At 44.2% G+C, this 8,634-nt stretch overlaps 1 pseudogene; it reads left to right on the top strand.

Moving 5' to 3' along the window:
* Window positions 1–6,583: 6,583 nt before the first annotated feature.
* LOC139018530 (craniofacial development protein 1 pseudogene) lies at window positions 6,584–7,347 on the top strand (annotated as a pseudogene).
* Window positions 7,348–8,634: the final 1,287 nt, after the last annotated feature.

Raw genomic sequence — 8,634 nt, 5'->3', positions numbered from 1 at the left:
ACCAAAGGGTCCTGAGTTCAATTCACATACCTTGGCTGCAGGCTCCTCCTGGCCCGGGCTCATGCAGGCAGCAAACAAACGATGTGCTTCTCTCACATTAATGTTTCTCTCTGTCTCTCCCTCTCTCTTCCACTCTCTAAAATCAATGGAAAAATATCCTCAGGTGAGGGTTTAAAAAAAAAAGACCTTGGGAGACATGACATTTGGAGTCATCTGGGGCAAGGGAAAGTAACACTTATTGAACTTAAAGAAAAGCCTCACACTCTTACTATGTGTTAGATATTACACTAGACTCTTCAGATACATGATCTCACTTTATTTTTACATGATCTCACTTTAGTGTATCATCCAATGCCATTTGACAAAAAGCTTCTGCTATGTTTTATACAAAATACCTTATTAGGTGTTATTGGTGAAAGAAGTATGAACATGACTTTGTTCCTGTCCTCAATGAGCTTAGAAAGAAGACACGTGTACAAATGGCTATGATACAGGGCTATCCGCACAGTGATCATAGAATTTATTGTCCAAAGTGGGATAAATTAGAGAATAAATAGAGAGATCCGAGCGAGTCTCTAGGGACTCAGACTCAAACGGGAGAAGCGGGATTGTCTGGCATCAGTCAGAATGTGAGGGCAGCTTTCTCTCCGAGGTTTGCAGCAGTTGCTGGGGTTCTGAGAAGCAGAGCCTCTGGGAACGGGACTGAGAGCAGCCATAACTGCTCCCTCCACCCGCCCTGTTGATCCCTTGCGACCTGCCCCGCCCCACCCAAGCCCTGCGCAGAGCCATTTGCCAGATAGCCTCAGGCAAAGGCTAGATTAGCACCTCTCCAAAGGACAGAAGTTTTCCCATGGCAGACACAGCTGATTCTCACAGCCAGTCGGCCTGGTGGTCAAATCCCTCTAGTATTAACTACAACAATCAAGGCTTAACTAGAACAAGACTGTGCACAAAGACCACAAGGGGGTGCACCAAGAAAGCATAAAAAATGCGGAGACAAAAAAACATGACAGAAATGGAGGATATAGAGCTAAAAAGCGCAATTTTGAGGGCTTTCAATAATGTGCTAGAAGCTGCCGATAAACTTGATGAGAGCCTCATGAAAACTAATGAGACCCTCAATGTTGTGATAAAGAACCAGCTAGAAATTAAGCATTCACTGACTGAAATAAAGAATATTATACAGCCCTAACCGGTTTGGCTCAGTGGATAGAGCGTCAGCCTGCGGACTCAAGGGTTCCAGGTTTGATTCCGGTCAAGGGCATGTACCTTGGTTGCGGGCACATACTCAGTGGGGAGTGTGCAGGAGGCAGCTGATCGATGTTTCTCTCTCATCGATGTTTCGAACTCTCTATCCCTCTCCCTTCCTCTCTGTAAAAAATCAATAAAAAATATATTTAAAAAAAAAAAGAATATTATACAGACACCCAACAGCAGACCAGAGGATAGCAAGAATCAAGTCAAAGATTTGAAATGTGAAGAAGCAAAAAACACCCAACCGGAAAAGCAAAATGAAAAAAGAATCCGAAAATACGAAGATAGTGTAAGGAGCCTCTGGGACAGCTTCAAGCGCACTAATATCAGAATTATAGGGGTGCCAGAAGATGAGAGACAGCAAGATATTGAAAACCTATTTGAAGAAATAATGACAGAAAACTTCCCCCACCTGGTGAGAATAAATAGAAGCACTGTTACTGTGGGAAAACCCGGGCATAACCCCAGACTCTTCGGAACCAACCAGGTTGTAGCATCTTAGCAATGAAAGAGCTGGAAGGTGGGGAGCACAGAGGAGCAGTTGGAGTATGTTAACAAATCCAGTGTTAGAAGTGGATTTGAGTCGGGCTTGCTGTTGGGAGAATAGAGGTGATAAATGTGTGAACAAGATAATTTCAGGTGGCTTCATGGGTGCAGAGTGAGTGGGGAAGGGCCTACTTTAAAAAACGTGGTCAGCCCTAGCCGGTTTGGCTCAGTGGATAGGGCGTCAGCCTGGGGACTGAAGCATCCCAGGTTCGATTCCGGTCAAAGGGCACCGGGCTTGATCCTCAGTTGGGGGCATGCGGGAGGCAGCTGATCGATGATTCTCATCATTGATGTTTCTATCTCTCTCTCCCCTCTCCCTTCCTCTCTGAAATCAATAAGATATATAAAAATAAAAGCGTGGTCAGTGGGAAGGCATCCCAGAGGAGCTAACATTTAAGCTGAAACTGAATGATGAGAAGGATCAAATTCAAAGACAAAAATAAAATCATGTCCTGTGTGGGTCACTCAGTTGGTTAGAGCGTCGTCCCCATAGGCCAAGGTTGCAGGTTTGATCCCTGGTCAGGGGACATACAAGAAACCAACCAATGAATGCATAGATAAGTGGAGCAATAAATTGATGTTTCTCTCTCCCTCCTCCCCTCCATCCTCCCTCCTTCCCTCCCTCTCTCTCTAAAATCAATAAATATTTTTTAAAAATTTTAAATCACAAGAACAGTCTTATCTCAGCAATGATCTGAAGGCCAGCAGGCCCAGCCTCCTACTCCCGGGTTTTGGAGAGAGGGAGTTCCTGGGGCTGCTACTTTTCCTGAAGAGAGATGAGAGGATTTTCACTTTATTCTGTTGGTAATGTGGACCAAAGGGGCCACGTGCTAACCTGACAGCTCAGGGGAGGCCTGCATGGCGGGCTTGCAAACTCAGAGACCTAGAGTCACCACCAGGATGGTCTGAAATTAAACTTTAACTAAAAGTAGTGATGGTGGGTAGTCACCTCCTAGGCCAGTATCTTTCCTGACAAGGTCAACCTTTACCTTCACTGAGCCTATTGCCTTTTTGCATCTTCTAAGATAACATACCTATGAAATGTCAGGGTAACTTGTAACTCCTCCCCTCACCTCTGCTGGTCTGAGACTCACAACCAAATGCACCTGAGAGCCAGGCCAGAGACCATAAATTCCTTCATTGTCATTGGGGATGTTAACTATCCTGCACCCACCTAAGTAAAAGAAGTATGTGTCTATCATCTTACTTTTATCCAATCCCCCCCTTTTGATTTCTCCCGCCTCCCTAATCTATCACCAATGGATTTCATGAAACCCACCTACGTCTCCTCCTTTGATAGCAAAGTATAAAAATAAGTAGAAAACCGCCATTCTCCAGAGCATGAACCCAATCCATTGAGGTTCTGCTTCCCAGCAATTGTTGGCAGTTTGGCTCAAATAAACTCACAAAAATTCTTTACAGGCTTGAATGTTTTTTACATTAACATTACTCGGCGTAGTCGGCAGGATTCCAAAGAAGCTCACCCAGGACCATCCAGTGGACCGGACCTGGTGCTAGGATCCAGCAAAGGGCCCATTGAGCCCACTGGTGCCCTGCCCAATGGGTGAACTTGGGTGAGTTGTCTCTTGGATCCAGGACCTTCCCTTGTTTTTGGTAGAGGGCCTGACTTTATTTGAGCTGTTTTAAAATCCTTGAGGTGGAACTAAGGTTAAGGGTTGACAGAGCCCAGGCTAAGGCGGGACTGGAGGAAAAAATGGGTTGCTGGGTTTGATTTTGGCTTTTCAATTGGAATTGCTTTCTGAGAGTCTGAGTAAAAAATCCCTATGCCATATAAATGAGCTGAATTCATTCAGCCCCGAAGATAATGGGGCACATCCTCCCCCCAGTCCTATTCTGGGGTGTTCTTGGGCAACTAAGAATCTTTGTGGAGGTGTCAGAAGTGCAGGAGCCCCATAGGGAAGTCCCAACTCAACAGTAATTAAGTAACTGGCTCGTCCAGGGGGCCCCATAAGGCTTGGTCTGCCCGGGCCCCGAATCTTTCCTGTGGTTTTAGACAGCGGGGAGAGAAACCGAGGCCACACTTGACCCACTGCATAACATGTCTAGAAAATTTGCTCAGACTACAGATATCCATAAATAAATAAAAAAATTAACTCGGGAAATTGTGCCGCCAAGGCCAGAAGCTCCCAAACCCCGGGCCTCATTTAATACTCCTGATAGGAAGCCTTTACTTGCAAGTGCTTTACAGAAATGGCAAGGTTTAACTAGAAAATATCAACTTAGAAATGGCCAAAATGCAGTTTTCTTTGGGTACCTACGTTAATATTTTTCATGCAGAAATTAGAAAATGCTGGCTCTGAAATTAAACTGAATGACTATATGGGAAGCATATCTTGATTTGGAAATTAGAAGCTTCGAAGGAGAAGCATAGAAAAAAAATTTTTCCAAAAAAAGATGGAAATTAACAAGAAATTTTAGAGACTGTCTCGGAACTATTCTTTTTTTTTTTCCTCGGGACTATTCTGAAGCTAATAAATGCCAACACCCCATTTCCCCCTTCCTTTCTGAGCTTCCCTGTCTGGACTTGCCCTTTCCCCTCCTTCTCCCTTCCCCTTCCGGCTCCTCTACTACCACTGACTTGAAGGAAAATGAGAAGAGGGATTCTAACAGCTCCCTTTGGGAAAAGCTGGTCTCAGCTAGAGAGGAACCAGCAATTGTTCCCGACTTTACCCAGGACCCTGATGGATTCACAAAAACTTAACTGTCAGGACATGTGATCCTGGCTATTCTGACCTGTCCTGGTTTCTGAGAGCAAGCAACAGAGTTACTCAGTAAGGTCTGCTGTGAAACTGTAGAGGAGTCTTTTGCTGTAAAAAGCCAGGTCACCATAAGAAAGATGGTTTAAAAAGAAAACCTGAAGTGTGATTTACAAAGAGAAAACAGAAGCGAGCATAGGGCTGCTCCGGGGCTATGAGAGGGTATTTCCCCTTCTCCTTACTAACTCTTTAGGAGAAATTGAAATTACCATAAAAGGGGAAGTTCCTAAGGGCCTTGTAGATACTGGGGCTACTTTATCCGTTCTTAACCCTGCCCATGTCAGTTTCCCTCTCCCTTGGAGTAAAGCTTCTGTACAGATGGTAGGGTGTCTAAGCAACCAATGGCTGTTTTAAAATCAGAACCTGTCCCCTTTCAATGAGGGCACGTTAAGGGGCAACATATTTTACTGGTCAATTCGGTCCCAATTCACCTGATAGAGATTTTTTAAATCAGTGATGCCCACAATAAAGTGGACAATGGAGAGGTGTGGCCAGTTACCGGCACCCTTAAGTGCAGTGCTCCCCTGCAGCCGACCTTGCTTCCCATTCCCAGGGATGTGAATGGAGAATGAGGCTTTCTGAGATCAATGTCTTTTCCATACACGCAAGCCCTTACGAGTCAGAAACGGCATCAGCTACATGCTACCTGTAAACTAGATCTCTAATTGCTACAGAGCCGCAGGGAAAACTACTCAAATAGAAAGAACCGTTCAAAATGGGTGAGTTAGTCCTTTTGCCAACATTCGCCAATCCTTGAGGAAATGAAGTACTGTTCTTGTTTTACTCTGCAGTCTCTGCAGGGCCAGAGGTGTGTGGCTCAGAATGTCAGAGCCCACTGAACCCTTTTACATCCCCTGAAACCTCCCTTGTTCAGCTCAAAATGCTGCCGTTGGCTTTCCAAAACCAACGCCCCAGGACCTCTCAGATGCAAACGCCTGGAACTCGGGTCGGGCCATTTTAAAATACGACCTCTGGAAGAGAGCCACCCGAACAAGTCACTGTCAGCTTATCCCAACCACTCCTTTCTAAATTAGTACATTTCAATTAGGTTATTGAATTTCTAGATATTTTGAAATAACATGAAATACTGAAACATTGATTGCTAAGTAAGTCTTGAAATTCGCCTGCTTTTGTCTTTTGCTGAAAGTCTGTAAGATGAATTTAAGCTTTTGATAGAATGTCTGGTGCTTGAAGGCGTGTTTCTTGAAAGTGAGAGTGTGTTTAAAATGTGGTCATAAACGTCAATCTAAGGAATACTGGTCACTTATTTTATTTTATTTTGGTTATTATTGGCAACTGAGGCTTCTAAGAGTTAAAAGTTCAAATTAAGTTGGGAGAAATTACATGGTTGTGATAATAGAATGCATGAGGTATGGAAATTTATTTTCGAGGAAAAAATTCTTGTGTTTTCTCTGCAAAAAGTAGTAGTTCGAATTATGTTAGGGTCTTTATGTGTTTGGTCTTTATGTGTATGTGTATGTGTTTGTGTATTGCATGAGGTAAATTTTCAGCCTCTGGATGACATTACTAGGGTCTCTAGTATCTATTATAAAGGACCTACCTTGGACAAACCTCTGCAAGAACACCTCTGTAATAATTTCCCTGGTAGAATTATATATAGATTTAATCTAGATGAGTATTTTAGATGAATATTGTCTAAATATAGGAATAGATGAAATTAACTTCCCAGAAGAAAAATGAGAACTTCTGGATAATAGTAGATACTTGTGCCCCCTCAGATTCTTTCTTGTACTTTTGTTCCTGGTATGTAATTGTTATATCAGATGCAAAAAAAAAAAACTTAAGGCAAGCAGCAAAAAAGACTCGGATCATGGTGGCTCAAAAATTAGAAATGATCCAGAATACTTTTTAACAAAGACATATAGGATGTGAGTGCCTCCCATTTACTTGCTTTTTATTTTGAATAATAATAATTCGACCTTGAATGCCATCTAAGGTTATGGTCTTGTCCCATCCCCTGTGGTCCACCCTGTTCAGCAAGACAAATGCTGACACTGAGACAGCAAACACAGAAAACCAAAGGGGGGCGGGGAAGGCTCAGAGCATTCCTGCCAGGAAGAGAAGACAAGGTGGCCTCTCATTAGAAGAAGAGGAAGACATGTCAGTGGGGAATCTGGAGGAAGCAGCAATGAGGAGGAAGACACAGCTGCAGAGCAGGAAGGCACCAGGTCCGAGGATGCAAGGAAAAAGAAGGAGGATGAACTGTGGGCCAGCTTCCTCAACGATGTGGCACCAAAATCAAAAGTGCCCTTGAGTCTACAAGTTTAAAAAAAGAGAAGAGGCTACTTCAAATGAACTGTTGGTCAAAGCAGAAGAGCTAGAGAAACCTAAAGAAAAAGTTAAAATCATCTAAGTGTTTGATTTTACTGGTGAAGAAGTCAGGGTGACTGAGGAAGTGGATTATTACATCTAAATAGGCTAAATCCTTCTTCGAGCAAAATGAGAAAGAAAAACCACAGACTAATGTCCCTTCAATTCTGGCATCATCCCTGCTGGGTCAGGATTAAAAAGATCAAGTGGAATGAGTAGCCTTTTGGGGAAAATTGGAGCCAAGAAGCAGAAGATGCACCCTAGAGAAGCCCAAATTGGACTGGGAGAGCTTCAAGGAGGAAGAGGGTTTGGTGAAGAACTAGCCATCCACAATCGAGGAAAGGAAGGGTACATTGAACGGAAAGCTTTTCTAGATGGAGTGGATCACAGGCAGTTTGAAGTTGAGCGAGATCTCAGGCTGAGCAAAATGAAACCCTGATGGTGTGGGGGACATCGGTAGCAGCTTACTCCTGTTTACAAGGTGAGCTTCCCGTGGGTCTGTGAAATGTCTCTAGCCTTTCTCCTTGACTGTTTCCCAGCAAGACCTTTTTTCTACATTGAATTTCTGTCTTTATATCTTCATCTCACATGGTTTCATTCATTTTTACTTTTAAAAGCTTGTTCTTTCCCTGACCGGTTTGGCTCAGTGGATAGAGCGTCAGCCTGCGGACTCAAGGGTCCCAGGTTCGATTCCGGTCAAGGGCATGTACCTTGGTTGCAGACACATCCCCAGTGGGGAGTGTGCAGGAGGCAGCTGATCGATGTTTCTCTCTCATCGATGTTTCTAACTCTCTATCCCTCTCCCTTCCTTTCTGTAAAAAATCAATAAAAAATAGATTAAAAAAAAAAGTTTGGTCTTAAATAAAAGTTCGTCCTATAAAAAAAAAGAACCATTAAGGACTCTTGAGCAGGACAGTGATGTGACTGTGGTAGGGGCAAAAATAGAATATTGGGGACCAATTATAATTGTAAGAAATATGAATTATGTTCTGTTAACCATGATTGTTTTATTCTGATTGAAGAAGGCACATTCTAACCTGGTAGGACCTGGGAGCTCACCTGGAAGTACAGCCCATCCTCCCTATCAGGGAGCTTCCTATCTATACTAATAAAAGGGTAATATGTTAATTAGACTGGACATCTTCCAGACATCCTTCCGGACAAAGCCACAGTAGTGGGGCCAAGACAGAGGCGGTTAGTGGCAACCAGACCGGCAGGGGAGAGCAGTTAGGGGTGACCAGGCCAGCAGGGGGTGAGAGTTAGGGGTGACCAGGCAGGCAGGCAGGTGAGTGGTTAGGAGCCAGTGGTCTCCAATTGTGAGAGGGATGTTCGACTGCCAGTTTAGGCCCGATCCCACAGTCAGGCATCCCCCGAGGGGTTCCAGATTGGAGAGGGTGCAGGCTGGGCAGAGGGACCCGCCCCCCTGCCCAGTGCACAAATTTCGTGCACCAGGCCTCTAGTCCTATCTAATAAAAGAGAAACATGGTAATTAGCCGTACCTCCGCTACCCTTCCCATTGGCTAATCAGGGCTGTATGCAAATTAACTGCCAGCCAAGATGGCGGCCAGCAGCCAGGCAGCTAGAAGTGAACATGAGGCTTGCTTGCTTCAGTGATGGAGGAAGCCAACGTTCCCCGCCTGCCACTGCCGGCCTCTGAGCTTGCAGTTTGAAACATTGTAACAAATATAGAAGCTAAACAAAACCCCAGAAACCTGCTTTCAGCCAG

Source organism: Myotis yumanensis, unplaced genomic scaffold, assembly GCF_028538775.1.
Source record: "Myotis yumanensis isolate MYYU_CA2020_CCGP unplaced genomic scaffold, mMyoYum1.0.hap1 SCAF_10, whole genome shotgun sequence".
NCBI lineage: Eukaryota > Metazoa > Chordata > Mammalia > Chiroptera > Vespertilionidae > Myotis > Myotis yumanensis.
Note: the sequence above shows the minus strand (reverse complement) of the source record. Positions and strands in the feature narration are given on the sequence as shown.